A 20,083-nucleotide genomic window follows, 5' to 3' on the forward strand; every position below is an offset into this window, starting at 1 on the left:
TCCCTCTATTTTTCATGTTTTAATTTCCCTTGTAATTTATTTGATTGAGAAACTAGGCTATTTATCATATACTTTTACCATAAACTTTTTGTTCTTCTAAGTTCCCTATAAATTGTAGTTGATTAATTTCAAGGCATATAGTTATCATGAAATCTATAAACTGTACTTAATATATACAATATATAATTTCCAAAATTGAGTCTCTAATTGAAATACTCATACTTTGTCTGTCCTTGTATATTTTTCTGTAGATCTGTGGCTCTCAATTATTTTAAAAAAACAAAAACAAAAACAATAACATATACTTGAAAAAAAAGAATGACTGAAAACACAGCAACTGCACTTAAATTCCCTACTAAATAATATATTGCAATAATTTAAATATATGTGCATATGCTCATCTGTAAGTTAAGTTATCTGATAAGCAAAGAAATTACATTATACTCTTCACTGCTTAATTATAAGTAGTTAGACATTTGGATAAATCTTTTGGAAAATCATCTCCTGGATTTAACTTGAAATGATTCACAGTAGCCAGTAAAATGTGGAGAAAATTATTCTAGCTTCTAATGTAATTATATTCATATTATAAAATACAGTTAGCTCAAGGGATTATTACTGCTCAGAATCTTGGGGAATTCAACAGAAGATTTTTATTTAAAATAACATTTATTTCAGGGACTTCCCTGATGGCGCAGTGGTTAAGTATCTGCCTGCCAATTCAGGGGACACGGGTTCGATCCCTGGTCTGGGAAGATCCCACATGCCGCAGAGCAACTAAGCCCATAAGCCACAACTACTGAGCCTGTGCTTCAGAACTCTGAGCCACAACTACTGAGCCCACATGCCACAAATATTGAAGCCCATGCCTCTAGAGCCTGTGCTCTGCAATAACAGAAGCCACCACAATGAGAAGCCCATGCACAACAAAAAAGAGTAGCCCACACTCACCACAACTAGAGAAAAGACCAAACACAGCAATGAAGACACATCACAGCCAAAACTAATTTTTTTTTTAAAAAGTGACCTTTATTCTGACAAGTAATTGTAGGTACACGTTATTATTAATTGCACAAAAATATTATAGCACCATTAGAAATAAAAATAAATTGCTCCTGGTTCCACTGCTCAATCTTAAACATTTTGTTATTTTTTTTCCAAGATTTCTTTCATTTTGTTTATACTTGTAAATATTAATTGTATGTTGCTGAAAACTCAGATTAATTGAAATTCTCTAGTCCATATTTTTATTGAACATTATATCATTAATAGAATTGACAGTACAACAGTGGTTAAGAGCTTTGGAGTCAGGATTAACGATGTGATTTCGAGGCTTAAACTACTGGGTCTTGATTTTCTCATTAAAAAATAAAACTACCTTGCTATAATTAAATAAACTATTAAATTTAACATAATATACTTAGTAAAACATTTGATGAAAACAGGCACTAAATAGATGATAGCTTCTTAAAACATGATTATGTTTATTATTATCATAATCAACAGTTACAGAATATTCTCTTGAATTAGTTAGTATATTATACTATGCTTAATCATGCACCTTAATCATCCCTATTCATAAGTCATCACAAAAAGTCTTAGACTCTTATACTCACCCTCATATTTATACACTAATTCCTGTATATATAACTATGTTAATTTGTTCCTTATCACACTCCCTCCCAACTTCTAAGACCATTCTCCTAGCTGGGAAAGGAAAATGCATCCCCTGATAGACAAGAGATGGCCTAGAGCTCACAATCAGGTCATGGTGTTCTCCCACTGAATATAAAACAGCACAGAACACCAACATAAGACAAAAACACTGTGACTGGATAGATGAAAACAAAACCAAAACCCAGACAACTTCATAATTATGTCTGAACACAGACAAAAGGAAGGACATTGTACTAAACATCAAATTGACTAAATATTCCCTTATCCTGGCTAATAGGAGTAACCAGTGCTTCTTTCCTAATCAGATGTAGCCTCTTTTCTTCTGATTTTCTAGATAGGAGTTAATAAAATACCAAATTAAAGAATTACTGCACTTCTTTAAAGCAATCCAGTCCAGAGCAAAATTCCCCTTTTTTGTACTTTCTACCAAAAAATCTAACACAAGACCAAATCCTATAAAAATCCTTTCTACCCTTCTCTCACTGAAACACTCAATGTTGCATTATGGTGCAACAGGTTTTGACAAGCCAATAAACCCAACTTTACTGAACTATTCAATACATGTGTGTTCCTTGTGGTCTTTGGCTGAAGGGTATTGACAGCGCCCTCTGAACTTTAACATCCATAAGAAGCAACGTCTGCTATATCCTCAATATTTTCTCCAAACCATCTTTTCATGTTTTAGCTGAATTGTAAATCAAAAAATCATATGTTCCCTCAAGTGTAGCACTTCTTCTGCAGTTCCCTCAAATGCTGGTTGCTTTTTCTTCCTCAGTCTTCATATCACTGAGCCTAAAGCTGGAAGAAGTCATATTGCTGCTTGCTTTTGTCTCTTTTAGACAATTCTTCCTCTCACTTCCACTACTTTCCTCCAGTTTTGTATCACGTGCCATGTGATTATCTCATCCACTATATCTAGCTCACTGATACCATCATCTGCCAACACCTAAATCATTCCTACTCTCTTTAAAAAGTTTTAAGGGCCTCCCTGGTGGCGCAGTGGTTGAGAGTCCGCCTGCCGATGCAGGGGATACGGGTTCGTGCCCCGGTCTGGGAGGATCCCATATGCCGCGGAGCGGCTGGGCCCGTGAGCCATGGCCGCTGGGCCTGCGCATCCGGAGCCTGTGCTCCGCAACGGGAGAGGCCACAAGAGTGAGAGGCCCGCATACCGCAAAAAGAAAAAAAAAAAAAAAAAAAGTTTTAAGACCCATACATATGCTATCTACAAGAGACCCATTTCAGATCTAGGGACACATACAGACTGAAAGTGAGAGGATGGAAAAAGGTATTCCATGCAAATGGAAATCTAAAGAAAGCTGGAGTAGTAATACTCATATCAGACAAAATGCAGTTTAAAATAAAGATTATTACAAGAGACAAAGAAGGACACTACATAATGATCAAGGGAACAATCCAAGAAGAAGATATAACAATTGCAAATATTTATGCACCCAACATAGGAAAACCTTGATACAAAAGGCAAATGCTAACAGCCACAATAGGAGAAATTGACATTACACAATAATAGTAGGGGACTTTAACACCCCACTTTCACCAATGGACAGATCATCCAAAATGAAGATGAATAGGGAAAAACAAGCTTTAAATGACATAATAAACAAGGTGGACTTAATTGATATTTATAGGACATTCCATCCCAAAACAACAGAATACACTTTCTTCTCAAGTGCTCATGGAACATTCTCCAGGAGAGACCATACCTTGGGTCACAAATCAAGCCTTGGTAAATTTAAGAAAATTGATATCATATCAAGTATCTTTTCTGATAAAAATATTATGAGACTAGGTATCAATTACAGGAAAAAAACTGTAAAAAATACAAACACATGGAGGCTAAATAATACACTACTAAATAATCAAGAGATCATTGAAGAAATCAAAGAGGAAATTAAAAAAAAATACCTAGAAACAAATGACAATGAAAACACGACAACACAAACCTATGGGATGCAGCAAAAGCAGTTCTAAGAGGGAAGTTTACAGCAATACAATCCTACCTCAAGAAAGAAGAAAAATCTCAAATAAACAACCTGACCTTACACCTAAAGCAATTACAGAAAGAAGAACAAAAAACCCTAAAGTTAGCAGAAGGAAAGAAATCATAAAGATCAGATCAGAAATAAATGAAAAAGAAACAATTGCCAAGATCAACAAAACTAAAAGCTGGTTCTTTGAGAAGATAAACAAAATTGATAAACCATTAGCCAGACTCATCAAGACAAAAAGGGAGAAGACTCAAATCAACAGAATTAGAAATGAATATGGAGAAGTAACAACTGACACTACAGAAATACAAAGGATCGTGAGAGATTACTACAAGCAACTCTATGCCAATAAAATGCACAACCTGGGAGAAATGGACAAATTCTTAGAAAAGCACAACCTCCCGAGACTGAACCAGGAAGAAATAGAAAATATAAACAGACCAATCACAAGCACTGAAGTTGAAACTGTGATTAAAAGTCTTCCAAAAAACAAAAGCCCAGGACCAGATGGCTTCACAGGTGAATTTTATCAAACATTTAGAGAAGAGCTAACACTTATCCTTCTCAAACTCTTGCAAAATACAGCAGAGGGAGAAACACTACCAAACTCATTCTACGAGGTCACCATCACTGTGATACCAAAACCAGACCAAGATGACACAAAAAAAGAAAACTATAGCCCAATATCACTGGTGAACAATGATGCAAAAATTCTCAACAAAATACTAGCAAACAGAATCCAACAACACTTTAAAAGGATCATACACTGTGACCAAGTGGGGTTTATCCCAGGAATGCAAGGATTCTTCAATATATGCAAATCAATCAATGTGATACACCATATTAAAAACTTAAAGGAAAAAACCATATGATAATCTCAATAGATGCAAAAAGATTTCGACAAAATCCAACACTCATTTTATGATAAAAACTCTCCAGAAAGTAGGCATAGAGGGAACCTACCTCAACATAATAAAGGCCATATATGACAAATCCACAGCCAACATCGTTCTCAATGGTGAAAAACTGAAATCATTTCCTCTAAGATCAGGAACAAGACAAGGCAGTGCACTCTCACCACTACTATTCAACATAGTTTTGGAAGTTTTAGCCACAGAAATCAGAGAAGATAAGAAATAAAAGGAATCCAAATCACAAAAGAAGAAGTAAAACTGTCACTTTTGCAGATGACATAATACTACACATAGGGAATCCTAAAGATACTACCAGAAAACTACTAGAGCTAATCAATCAATTTGGTAGAGTGGCAGGATACAAAATTAATGCACAGAAATCTCTTTCATTCCTATACACTAATGATGAAAAATCTCAAAGATAAATTAAGGAAACACTCCCATTTACCACTGAAACAAAAAGAATAAAATACCTAGAAATAGACCTACCTAAGGAGACAGAAGACCTGTATGCAGAAAACTACAAGAAACTGATGAAAGAAATTAAAGACGTTTCAAACAGATGGAGAGATATACCACGTTCTTGGATTGGAAGATAAACATTGTGAAAATGACTATACTACTGAAAGCAATCTACAGATTCAATGCAAACTACAAACTATCAAACTACAAATGGCATATTTCACAGAACTAGAACAAAATACTGCGCAATTTGTATGGAAGCACAAAAGACCCCAAATAGCCACAACGATCTTGAGAAAGAAAAATGGAGCTGGAGGAATCAGGCTCCCTCACTTCAGAATATACTACAAAGCTACAGTAATCAAGACAGTATGGAACTGGCACAAAAACAAATATAGATCAATGGAACAGGATAGAAAGCCCAGAGATAAACCCATGCACATAGGGTCACCTTATCTTTGATAAAAGAAGCAAGAGTATACAATGGAAAAAAGACAGCCTCTTCAGTAAGTGGTGCTGGGAAAACTGGACAGCTACATGTAAAAGAATTAAATTAGAACACTTTCTAACACCATACACAAAAATAATCTCCAAATGGATTAAAGACTTAAATGTAAGGCCAGACACTATAAAACTCTGAGAGGAAAACAAAGGAAGAACACTCTTTGACATAAACCACAGCAGCATCCTTTTTGACCCACCTCCTAGAAAAATGGAAATAAAAGAAAAATAAACAAATAGGACCTAAAGAAACTTAAAAACTTTTCACAGCAAAGGAAACCATAAACAAGATGAAAAGAAAACCCTCAGAATGGGAGAAAATATTTGCAAGTGAAGGGACTGAGAAAGGATGAACTCTAAAGTATACAAGCAGCTCATGCAGCTCAATATCAAAAAAAAAAAACCCAACCCAATCCAAAAACGGGTAGAAGACCTAAGTAGACATTTCTCCAAACAAGATATACAGATTGCCAAGAAACATATGAAAGGATGCTCAACATCACTAATCATTAGAGAAATGTAAATCAAAACTACAATGAGGTATAACCTCACACCAGTCAGAACAGCCATCATCAAAAAATTTACAAACAATAAATGCTGGAGAGAGTGTGGAGAAAAGGGAACCCTCTTGCACTGTTGGTGGGAATAAAACTGATACAGCCACTATGAAGAACGGTATGCAGGTTCCTTAAAAAACTGAAAATAAAACTACCACATGGCCCAGCAATCCCACTACTGGGCATATACCCTGAGAAAAGCATAATTCAACAAGAGTCATGTACCACAATGTTCATTGCAGCACTATTGCAGCACTATTTACAATAGGACATGGAAGCAACCTATGTGTCCATCAACAGATGAATGGATAAAGAAGATATAGCACACATATACAATGGAATATTACTCAGCCATAAAAAGAAATGAAATTGAGTTATTTGTAGTGAGGTGGATGGACTTAGAGTCTGTCATACAGGGTGAAGTAAGTCAGAAAGAGCAAAACAAATACCATATGCTAACATATATATATATATATATATATATATATATATATATATTCTAAAAAAAAGGTTTTGATGAACCTAGGGGCAGGATAGGAATAAAGACACGGATGTAGAGAATGGACTTGAGGACACAGGGAAGGGGAAGAGTAAGCTGGGACGAAGTAAGAGAGTAGCACTGACATATATACACTACCAAATGTAAAATAGATAGCTAGTGGGAAGCAGCTGCATGGCACAGGGAGATCAGCTCGGTGTTTTGCAACCACCTAGAGGGGTGCGATAAGGAGGGTGGGAGGGAGATGCAAGAGGGAGGGGATGTGGGGATATACGTATGCATATAGCTGATTCACTTTGTTATACAGCAGAAACTAACACAGCACTCAAAAGCAATTATACTCCAATAAAGATGTTTAAAAAAAAGTTTTATTTCTTGGGTAACTGTCACCATTTTCAATATATTTTTGTCTTTCTTTTTGGCTATTTTCATATTCACATAGGTGATTTTCGTCAAAACTGTGGTCCCTCAGTCTCTTGAATGACTCTTTTCTATTGACTGTGTCTTCTGCGCATCTCAGCTACTCACTGCCATGAACAAGACCTAGACTTTGTTATTACTTATTACCGTTATCTCAGTTTCATTCACTCCACTCTCAGACCACTATCTCAAATCTTTTTAGCTCAGTGTCTTTAGGTTGGTAGCACTCCAAACCTAAACTGGAGTAGGGCTAGAGAAAAATAGACAACCAAACTGAATATTCTCAGATTAAATACCATGGCCTGAACTTGAAGAGTGAACTCTTCGTGCTGCTAGGCTGGCATAGTATGTATTCTTAATCCATTCTCTCTTCAACTTCCTAGATGACAATTTTGCACCCCCTCTTTTCCTCAAACACCAAACACCTCCTCCCCATGCTCACTTCTAGGTGGTGACTTTCTTCTAGTTATTAAAACAATTGAAGGAATCAGAGGAGAATCTTCAAAGACCAAGCATTGACCAGCTAAGCAAAACATATATTTGTTCCTTTTTAAAACAAAACTTCAGGACATTTTTATCTCTACTCACTATCTTTAATTTCTCTCTCATTTTCTTTTAAACCCTCTCTAATCATGATTATACTCATTACTTCGATGGAATTGCCCCTTTCAAGGTCACCTATTACATACATGTTGGTAAATTCAATTGTAAATTTTAATTTCTCACTTTATTGATTTAGCAGCAGTATTTGATATGGTAGATTATTAGCTTCCTTGCAACATTTATTTTACTGGCCTAGGATTCCATATACTTTTGCCTTTTCTCCTCCCTCACTTCACACCCCTTCTCAGTCACCTCTGATGTTTTCTCTTCCCCAACCTTTCATCGTTCATCTTTAGAAAATCTTTACCCTGTTATCTACACCTAATTTCCTCTTGGTGTCATCTGGTGTTACAATATTCAATGCCAACTTCGTGCTCAAATCTCTCCAATAAGCTTGCCAGTCCAAACTGTTCTTCTGAAAAGCAGGCTTGTAACTCAACAGATTACTTAGTACCTTCACTTGCATACCTAACAGAGACCTTAAACTCACTATGTCTGAAACTACACTCTTGATCTCTTCACCTCCCCCACCCAAAATATCCATCACTCTTCCCTTCTGAGTGAAAAGCAAGTACATTTTTGCAATTATCCTTGGAGTATTATGACTCTTGCCTTTTTCTCACACTTCATATATAACCATTTAGAAAATCCTATTAGCCCTACTTTCAGAATTTTAACATTTTCAACATCTGCACTGCAATCTCCATAGCTTATGCCAACACCATATTTGACCTGGATTACTGCAAACAGCTTTCTTAACTGCTTCTAATCTCATGTTCACAGCCTGTTACCAATACAGCCAACAGAATGTACATTTAATATATAAGGCAGATCATATTGCCTCTCTCCTCAAAACTCTGCAATGACTATTTCATTCGGAGGAAAAGTCAACATCCTTATCATTCCCCAAAGATCTCATATTTTGCCTCTTTCCTCACTAGCTTTATATACGCTACTTTCTTTTTACTCTGTAAGGTCTGGTCACTGAGCATCCTGGTTATATCCAGACAAAAACCTCAGTGCCTTTGCATGAGCTGATATCTCCATTTGGAATATTTCTCTCCCACACATCTACTCGACTTAGCTCCTTCAAGCCTCTCTTCAAATCTCAATTTCTCAGCAAGGCCTATCCCAGTCACTCTATTTAATACTGCAACTACTTCCAACTACTGCTTGCAATGAACCACCTTTCTCTTCTTTACTGTTCCCCAAGTAAAATCTATAATCTTGTAACATACTATCTATTTGCTTATTAATTATGTATATTGCATAACCTTACCCAAGAAAATGTTAGCTTTAAGAGAGCAGGTACCTTTCTTTATTGGTCATTAACGTTTTGCAAGCAGCTGGTATGGTGCCTGGTACACACTAGTCATTCAAAAATACATGTCAATTGAATTAGTAAATAAAGGAACAAGTGTGTGAATCATTTTGGAGTAATGATATTAGACTTTCTGAATTAAATTCATGTATTTACTGTGGTTCTCTGATTTCATGGAAATAACCAAGGAGTTTTCTTCCTTCCTCCCTTCCTTCTTTCCTTTCTTTCTTTATTTTCTTTCCTTCCTCCTTCCTTCCCTCCCTCCCTCCCTCCCTCCCTTCCTCTCTCTCTCTCTCTCTCTCTCTCTCTCTCTCTTTCTTTCCTACTCTGGGAATTAAGTGCCATATTAGAATAATGCTACTTTTTTTTAAGTCAATCTGTTTATCCCATAAACTGTTTCCTATACTTTACTTTTAAGAAAAGTCCTCATTATTAAATGAGATTTATTTAGACCTAATAAAGAAAAACTGCAACAAAATTTGCTTTTATTCTTCATACAGACTTTAAGAAATAGACCTTATCCTAAGAATGATTTAAATGCATGTATAAAGAAATCTCATTTTAGACTAGGTTCCAGGAAAAATAGAATCTAAGTGGAATTTAGTCCTGACGAGGAAAGGAAAGAAGAGAAGCAAAGATAAGACTGTATCACTAATCTGAAATTATAACAAGTGCAGATGATTATTCTCTTTTACAGGATGTCTTCTAATATAACCTACTGTTTTATTGAATACTTTGTTCAGAGCAGAAAGAGAGTCTAATTATCTACTTGCTTGCATCTCCCATTGGTCAAAATTTACTCCACAGGGTGTCAATCCAGGCACTTCCAGGCATTCTTCTTTTTTGGGTAGTTTCCAGGAAAACCAGATCTCAAGATAGCAGTGGCAGTCTCTGAGGCTTGTGCCAGCAACACTCACAACCCTTCTTTGTCTTTCAGTCTTGCGGTCCCATTGTGGGGTGGGTGTGGGATGAAACGTTTGCTGCAATGTGCAGTAGGTAAACACTTCAGGTCTCTGGCTTCAAGGACAAGAGGGGCAGGAAGCATGTCCTAAGCCATGGCCAGTTGTTTACATAAGTGATGTGAAGGAAAGGGGCCAGGTGCTATAGAGGACCACCAGACACTGCCACAACAACAAGGTCACTACCATGTATTGGTGATGAAGCTCATAAAGCTCCATCTATAGCCTATAAGAATTCTCTAGGTCCAGACAATCATCCTGACAGATAATCAGTAGCATCAAGCAAAAACCACTGTCAAGTAAATCCATGGAAATATCTGAACAGGATCCAGCACATCTAATCAATGAAAAATTTCTGCTCTCTCATAATTTCCCATTCTTAAGCCTGGGTTTAATTATTTTGAATAAATTTATATTTAGATGTCTATATCATTTATGTCAAGTTTTTTCAGTATTTCTTACAATACTCTCACTTTGTTTTAGACAACAATGAAAATATTATTATTAGAGTGGTCAGTTTCATGTGGCAATCTATACTGGAATGAATCAATTTAATTAGATGACTTTATTTGCTTCCACTTTAGGACCACTTACACTCTTGGAATAATTTTCAAACCAGGCAAGAATGAGATGAAAATTCTATCGAAGGTAGTAAATTCATTATAAAACGTCTTCTATGTTGTTCATATCCTAACACCCACTTAGACCCTTTAAGATCTGCTGTTCTCTACATACATCATTGTGAATTTCTATTTTTTTAACCACAGTTGCAGTAGGATCTCTAGCTCTGTGCTGCCTAATATCCATGCACAAATTCTTGAACGTTTCATGACACTTCTTAATGTATTTATAATTTGCGGATGCTAAAGTTCATGGTTCTTCTTTAGTCTTTGCCTGACCTTAGGCTGCCACTTAACTCTGGACCATTTTTTTCACTGAAAATTCTTTAATATGGTTCTATGAAAAACATGATTGTCAGGAATCTAAAAAATGATCATTTTTTTTTAAAGAACCTACAGTCTAACAGAAGAGACAGAGAAGTAAATAACCTTAATAAAAGTGCTAAGCATGTTCATGAAAGCATGAGCAGATTGGCTTAGAAGGAGTTGTTTAGTCCTGCCGAGAGCAACGAGAGAAAACTGCCCTTCATTCTACTTTGCCTTGCATGATTCACATTCCTAATTTTGAAAGGATCATTTCACTCTCTTCTCTCCTCAAAACATAAACACCAGTTTCTTCTTCCACATTTTCAGCTGAGAATTTAGCTCCTTATTTTACTGAGAAAATCTACAGAAAGTTCTTACTTTGTGCTTTGCTAATTCAATGTTCAGTCCTTACCTTAACTATCAGAATCACTTATCTTTCATTAGATGTTTCTTCTTTGTCCTCTTTCTTATCCCTCCCCTCTTCTTCCTCTCTTTCATCCTCCTTCTCCTCTAATTAGAGCCATTCGATTTCTCTCCAATTTAGTTCTCTTTCCTCACTGCCTCTCATTCTCACTCCTGCTAGTGCTATCTTCCTCCTCCTTTAAAATAATAGACTGGCCTAGGGCTCAGGTTTTGCATATCTTTTCTTATTCACTTCCTAGATGATTGTATCCATTCCTAAGGCTTTAAACATTATTTTCACTCTGATGACTCCAATGTCTTTATCTCCTGTTTCAACACCTTCTGTGAACTCCTGAATGATATCAAACAGAGTATTTGCTATCTCCATTTCTAAATCTACCAAGCTTCTCAAACTTGACATATCTAAAAGTAAAAGTTCCCTCTTATAATGTTACCCCATGTCATTAAATGGCAACTACATTCTCTTATTTGTTCAGTCCACAAGACTTGGAGTCATCTTTGACTTCTCTATTTCTCACTTACTACTTACCTCATCAGTCAAGAAACCTTTCAGCTCTACTTGTGGAATCCAGACTTTAACCTTGTCATCACCAACAGTACTAACATCCAAGACACCATCATTTCAGGCATGAATTGTTACAATAGGCTTCTTCCCAGTTTACTTGCTTTCCTCTTTACACTTCCCAGTCATTTTCCAACAGAGCAGCCTGAGTGATACTAGTAAACTGTAGGTCTGATCATGTAATTATTTATTAAATTCCACTAATAACTCTCATTTTACTTGGACTAAAATACAAATACCTTATTGTATTTGAGCAGGCTCTAACCAACTGTCTCCAAACTATCATTCTAACTTCAAATGCTACACCATGCCCTAGCTCACCCTTCTCAACCCAAAATGGCACATTTTATGACCTTAAAGAAATAAGGCATGCTCTTTCCTCAGAGACCAGGCATTTGTTTTCCTATCTGCCTGGTCTATTTTTCCTTTGACCATCTTCTTAGCTGATTTCTTGACCTTCTCAAGATCTCTGTTCAAATGTCATCTTACCAGAAAGGACTTTCTTCAGAGCTATATGATTTGCAAGTATTCTCTTCCATTCTATAGGCTGCCTTTTCATGTTATTTATTGTTTCTTTTGCTGTGCAGAAGCTGTTTAGTTTGATGTAGCACTATTTGTTTATTTTTGTTTTTGTTACTTGTACTTTTGGTGTCGTATCCAAGAAAATCATTGCCAAGACCAATGTTAAGGAGTTTTTTCCCTATGTTTTCTTCTAGGAGTTTTACAACTTCATGTCTTACATTGACGTTTTTCACCCATTTCAAGTTAATTTTTATGAGTGGCGTTAGATAGGAGTAGATTTCTGCTCTTTTGTATATGAATATACAGTTTCCTTAACATCATTTATTGAAGAAACTATACCTTCTCCATTTAGTATTCATGGTTGCCTTGTCAAATATTAATTGACTTTACATGCAGGATTTATTTCTGGGCTCTTGATTCTGTTCCACTGATCTATGTGTCTGTTTTTATGCAAGTAACAAACTGTTTTGATTACTATAACTTTATAATATAATCTTAAATCAGAAACTGTTATCCCTACAGTTTTGTTCTTCTTCTTCAGAATTGCTTTGGATCTCTGGGGTCTTTTGAAGTTCTATACAAATTTTAGAGATTTTTTTTTCTACTTCTGTGAAAAACACCATTAGAATTTTGATAGGGATTTCATTGAATCTGTAGATGGTTTTGGGTAGTATGGACATTTTAATAATATTGAGTCTTCTGATGCATGAACATGGAATATCTTTTTATTTATTTGTGTCTTTTTCAATTTCTCTTATCAATGTCTTATAGTTTTCAGTATACAGATCTTTGATCTCCTTAGTTGAATTTATTCCTGAGTATTTTATTCTTTTTGATGCTGTTGTAAATGGGATTGTTTTCTTTATTTCTTTTTCACATAGTTTGCTGTTAGTGTACAGAAGCACAACTAATTTTAGTATATTTATATTGTACCCTGCAGTTTTACTAATTTGTTAGTTAGCTCTAACAGTTTTTTTGGTGGAGTCTAGGATTTTCTACATATAAATCATATCATTTGCAAATAGAGACAAGTTTTCCTCTTCCTTTTCAATTTGGATGTGCCTTATTTCTTTTTCTTTTCTGATTACTTTAGTTAGGAGGTGCAGCACTATGTTGAAAAGGAGTAATGGGAATGGGCACTCTTGTCTTATTCCTAATATTAGAGGAAAAAAATTTGGCTTTTCATCTCAATATGATGTTAGCTATGAGCCTGTCATACATGGCATTTATTATGCAGAAGTATGTCCCTTCTATATCAAACATGTTGGGAGTTTTTACCATGAAATGATATGAATTTTGTCAAATGTTTTTTCCACATCTATTGATATGATCATATGATTTTTATCCTTCATTTTGTTAATGTGCTGTATCACATTAATTGATTGGCTGATGTTAAACCATCCTGGTGTCTGTGATATAGCCCACTTGATTATGCATATAATCCTTGTAATGTGCTGTTGAGAATGTTTGCATCTATATTCATCAGTGATGTTTTCCTGTAATTTTCTTTTCTTTTGTCTGGGTGTCAGGGTAATTCTGGCCTCATAAAATGAGTTTGAAAGTGGTCTCTCATCTTCAGTTTTTTTGGAAAAGTTTGAGAAGAACTGGCACTAATTTTTCTTTAAATATTTGGTAGAATTCCCTAGTGAAGGCATCTGGTCCTGACACTGTTTTGGGGGGGAGGTTTTTGATTACTGACTCAATCTCTTTGAACATTTTTTTCAAGGAATGCATACAATAGCCAACAGGCACATGGAAAGTTGCTCAAGCATCACTCCTTATCAGGGAAATGCAAATCAAAACCACAATGAGATATCATCTTACACCTGTTAGAATGGCTATTATAAATAAGACAAAAGATCACAAGTGTTGATGAGGATGTAGATAAAAGGGAACTCTTGAGCACTGTTGGTGGGAATGTAAATTGGTACAGCCACTAGTGAAAATAACATGGAGGTTCGTTTGGAAATTAAAAGTAAAACTGCCATACGACCCAGCACTCCCACTTCTGGGTATATAATCCAAAGTAATTAAACTCACTACTTTGTAGAGATACCTGCATGTTCATGTTCGTTGCAGCATTATTCACAATAGCCAGGACACAGAAACAACCTAAGTGTACATCAATGGATGAATGGATAAAGAAAATGTGAGATATTTGTATTATTATATATACCATTATATAATAATATATAATATTATTTGAGCATAATACAGAAGGAAATACTGCCATTTGTGATAATATGGATGGGCCTTGAGGGAATCATGTTAAGTAAAACAGCGAAAGACAAATACTGTACGATCTCACTTATATGTGAGAGCCAAAAAGCCAAACTCATAGAAACAGAGAGTAGAATGGTGGTTGTTGGGGGCTAGGGGTTAAGGGGAAAGGGGAGAGGTTGGTCAAAGGGTACAAACTTCCATTTATAAGATGAACAAGTTCTATGGAATCATGTACAGCATGATGACTATATTTAACAATATAATACACTTGAAAGCTGCTAAAGGAGTAGATCTTAAATGTTCTCACTACCTACCAAAAATAAGAAAGATAATTAAGTGACCTGGTAAATGTGTTAACTAACTAATCTTATGGTAATCATTTATATATATATATATATATATATATATATATATATATATATATATATATATATATATATAATCATTGGAAAATGTGTGATTTAAATAGAAGTAGAAATTTAAATGCTTATCTCATCTTCTACCCTTAAGAATTGTGTAATCATGGAAATTTAATTTAACCTTTCTGAAATTCACTAATTTCTTCTCTAAAATAAAGATGCAGTTCCTAACTCTAAATATGAAACACCATGTTCATAAAACACTTAACACAATATTCAAAACATAGTAAGTGCTACATAAAGAACATTTCTTGATATTGAACATCCAATATAGTTTTATCTTAGGAAATTTATGAATTTTAACATACTAAGAAGTAAGATTTTATTTTCACTCTTTAACAATCTGAAAGCAATAGGAAAGAGAAAGATGTTTAGTTCTTTTTCTTTTTTCCTCTTTGTCTTAATAATTTGTAGCAAGAATTCTACCCAGGTAGAGTTTTACCATTTAATGAAGAATAATATGAATACCCTGATTCAGTGACTTTTGTCTTTAGTTACTACTCATTACAAAAATGATAAATATGTTCATTCCCTTAGGGAAAAGCATTTAATGGTTGACAGGTAAGTGAAACATTTGCAAAGATCTCACATCTGACTAAATTCATGGAGAAAATATCAACACCAGAATCAAACTTGCCAAAAAATATGTTATGAAATGTTCTTTCACCTTACAGCAAAGACATGTTTTTGTAATATTCTGCTTTAAAATCCTCCATAAAAACAGATATAATTAAATATATGTGATACATTGATAGGGAGGTGTTAATTAGGTTGCATTAGAGAAACTTATCTAAAAGCACTCAGTAAAATGGACAACCTGGAAGAAATGAACAAATTATTAGAAATGCACAACCTGCCAAGAATGACTCAGGAAGAAATAGAAAATATGAATAGACCAATCACAAGCACTGAAACTGAAACTGTGATTAAAAATCTTCCAACAAACAAAAGCCCAGGACCAGATGGCTTCACAGGCGAATTCTATCAGACATTTAGAGAAGAGCTAACACCCATCCTTCTCAAACTCTTCCAAACAATTTCAGAGGAAGGAACACTCCCAAACTCATTCTATGAGGCCACCATCACCTTGATACCAAAACCAGGCAAGGATGTCACAAAGAAAGAAAACTACAGGCCAATATCACTGATGAACATAGATGCAAAAATCCCCAACAAAATACTAGCAAACAGAATCCAACAGCACATTAAAAGGATTATACACCATGACCAAGTGGGGTTTATTCCAGGAATGCAAGGATTCTTCAATATATGCAAATCAATCAATGTGATACACCATATTAACAAATTGAAGGAGAAAAACCATATGATTATCTCAATAGATGCAGAGAGAGCTTTCGACAAAATTCAACACCCATTTATGATAAAAACCCTGCAGAAAGTAGGCATAGAGGGAAATTTCCTCAACATAATAAAGGCCATATATGACAAAACCACAGCCAACATTGTCCTCAATGGTGAAAAACTGAAAGCATTTCCACTAAGATCAGGAACAAGACAAGGTTGCCCACTCTCACCACTCTTATTCAACATAATTTTGGAAGTTTTAGCCACAGCAATCAGAGAAGAAAAGGAAATAAAAGGAATCCAAATTGGAAAAGAAGAAGTAAAGCTGTCCCTGTTTGCAGATGACATGATACTATACATAGGGAATCCTAAAGATGCTACCAGAAAACTACTAGAGCTAATCAATGAATTTGATAAAGTAGTAGGATACAAAATTAATGCACAGAAATCTCTGGCATACCTGTATTCTAATGATGAAAAATCTGAAAATGAAATCAAGAAAACATTCACATTTACCACTGCAACAAAAAGAATAAAATATCTAGGAATAAACCTACCTAAGGAGACAAAAGACCTGTATGCAGAAAATTATAAGACACTGATGAAAGAAACTAAAGATGATACAAATGGATGGAGAGATATACCATGTTCTTGGATTGGAAGAATCAACATTGTGAAAATGACTCTACTACCCAAAGCTATCTACAGATTCAGTGCAATCCCTATCAAACTACCACTGGCATTTTTCACAGAACTAGAACAAAAAATTTCAATATTTGTTTGGAGAAACAAAAGACCCCGAATAGCCAAAGCAATCTTGAGAATGAAAAATGGAGCTGGAGGAATCAGGCTCCCTGACTTCAGACTATACTACAAAGCTACAGTAATCAAGACAGTGTGGTACTGGCACAAAACCAGAAAGATAGATCAATGGAACAGGATAGAAAGCCCAGAGATAAACCCACGCACATATGGTCAACTTATCTTTGATAAAGGAGGCAGGAATGTACAGTGGAGAAAGGACAGCCTCTTCAATAAGTGGTGCTGGGAAAACTGGACAGGGACATGTAAAAGTATGAGATTAGATCATTCCCTAACACCATACACAAAAATAAGCTCAAAATGGATTAAAGACCTAAATGTAAGGCCAGAAACTATCAAACTCTTAGAGGAAAACATAGGCAGAACACTCTATGACATAAATCAGAGCAAGATCCTTTTGGACCCACCTCCTAGAGAAATGGAAATAAAAACAAAGATATACAAATGGGACCTAATGAAACTTCAAAGCTTTTGCACAGCAAAGGAAACCATAAACAAGACCAAAAGACAACCCTCAGAATGGGAGAGAATATTTGCAAATGAAGCAACTGACAAAGGATTAATCTCCAAAACTTATAAACAGCTCATGCAGCTCAATAGCAAAAAAACAAACAACCCAATCCAAAAATGGGCAGAAGACTTAAATAGGCATTTCTCCAAAGAAGATATACAGACTGCCAACAAACACATGAAAGAATGCTCAACATCATTAATCATTAGAGAAATGCAAATCAAAACTACAATGAGATATCATCTCACACCAGTCAGAATGGCCATCATCAAGAAATCTAGAAACAATAAATGCTGGAGAGGGTGTGGAGAAAAGGGAACACTCTTGCACTGCTGGTGGGAATGTGAAGTGGTACAGCCACTATGGAGAACAGTATGGAGGTTCCTTAAAAAACTAAAAATAGAACTACCATATGATCCAGCAATCCCACTACTAGGCATATACCCTGAGAAAACCATAATTCAAAAAGAGACATGTACCAAAATGTTCATTGCAGCTCTATTCACAATAGTCCGGAGATGGAAACAACCTAAGTGTCCATCATCGGATGAATGGATAAAGAAGATGTGGCGCCTATATACAATGGAATATTACTCAGCCATAAAAAGAAATGAAACTGAGCTATCTGTAATGAGGTGGATAGACCTAGAGTCTGTCATACAGAGTGAAGTAAGTCAGAAAGAGAAAGACAAATACCGTATGCTAACACATATATATGGAATTTAAACAAAAATGTCATGAAGAACCTAGGGGTAAAATGGGAATAAAGACACAGACCTACTTGAGAATGGACTTGAGGATATGGGGAGGGGGAAGGGTAAGTTGTGACAAAGCGAAAGAGAGGCATGGACATATATACACTACCAAACGTAAGGTAGATAGATAGTGGGAAGCAGCCGCAGAGCACAGGGAGATCAGCTCGGTGCTTTGTGACCACCTGGAGGGGTGGGATGGGGAGGGTGGGAGGGAGGGAGATGCATGAGGGAACGGATGTGGGAACAGATGTATATGTATGACTGATTCACTTTGTTATAAAGCAGAGACTAATAAAAAAATAAATAAAAAAAAATAAAAGCACTCAGAACTGTTTTCCATTTTTAATGGACAAAAGATCATTTTGGGAAGAAAATATCAGTAGCTTCAAATGATTTAGATATGATTTTACTCTTCATAATAATTGAATGTTTTACAACTCAAGTCCTTAGAGTCTTATGACATGTTTCGGATTTTAAGTTACCTACATAGATATACTGTAGGGATAGTTTGAGGAGACTCACTGCTGTTGAATCTAGGAGATAAACACAACCACCATTACAACTTGGAAGGGCATGAGAGCATGCATTCTGGCCTCTTTTCCTTTCCAGTAAATCGGACTTTGGATTTGGTAGTTCAGTATTTTAACCTCTTTTCACACCCTGTCTGACTGCTTCTTTGTACCCTGGTAAATCTATAAGAGGTAGAGAAAGGTAGAGAAGTAAAGACAGAGGAAAATATTAAAAACAAACAAACAAAAAAGATACCAAGTACTATCAATGGCTTAAAACTTTGGGAGTTGGGAATTGGTAAGAAAGGCTTTAGAACACCTAAAGGAAAAATAAATGGGAGAGAAAAGGGGATTTTAAGATTGTTTTTAGGGACTACCTTTTGCTTTAACAATGTAAATGAACTTATAATATTTTGAGAATTTTTCTTCAGTGGTTGGATAGTACTTCATTGAACTAGGTATATAATGATTTGAGATTGACTACATAGATCAAAGCTTCAATAGGGCAATAACAAGATATGGAAGTCATGCAAGAAATAATTTTAAAAACTCCCTTCTCTATTTTAAGAATAATATTACAGGGAAACTCCAACTTGAGGGTAAATGGAGTAGAACACAGAGGAAGAGATGGAATAAATCCTAAATTGCGAGAAACAGAATACATGACAAAGAATTTTGGACACAGGGGATCATAGTAGGTTATGTGAAAATCAAGGTCTCAAGCCTTCAGATATACTTGGAATTTTTTTCTTCACTAAGTCACTGGCAGACACTGCTTAGAAAATAGGAACTAATTCAATGTATAGCTTTTTTATTTTGTTACTTCCTATTGTTTTCATCTTTTGACTACATTATTTCTGGGCACATAGTCAAGTACTAAATTAAAATATGATAGTTGGCATGAGATTTCCCCTGTGGTTTATTTTTTCAAACTGGTATTTTTCAACCTTTTAAAACCTGTGCTCTCTTTAATGAATATAAAATCTAATTGTGGTCTTTAAAATTATTTGAAATTAAAAAAAAAACGTGACTAAAAATAAATTAAAACACATTGCTGAGAGAAGCAACTATTTTCAGACATGTAATATATGATAGCTAACTTATCCTAAAATGGGAATATAATAGTATATTAACAAAAGCATATATCCATCTGATTATGGAATTTTCTGTTAAGGTATACCTCAAAA

This window comes from Mesoplodon bidens (genome assembly GCF_964165515.1).
Source record: "Mesoplodon bidens genome assembly, chromosome: 1".
Classification (NCBI taxonomy): Eukaryota; Metazoa; Chordata; class Mammalia; order Artiodactyla; family Ziphiidae; genus Mesoplodon; species Mesoplodon bidens.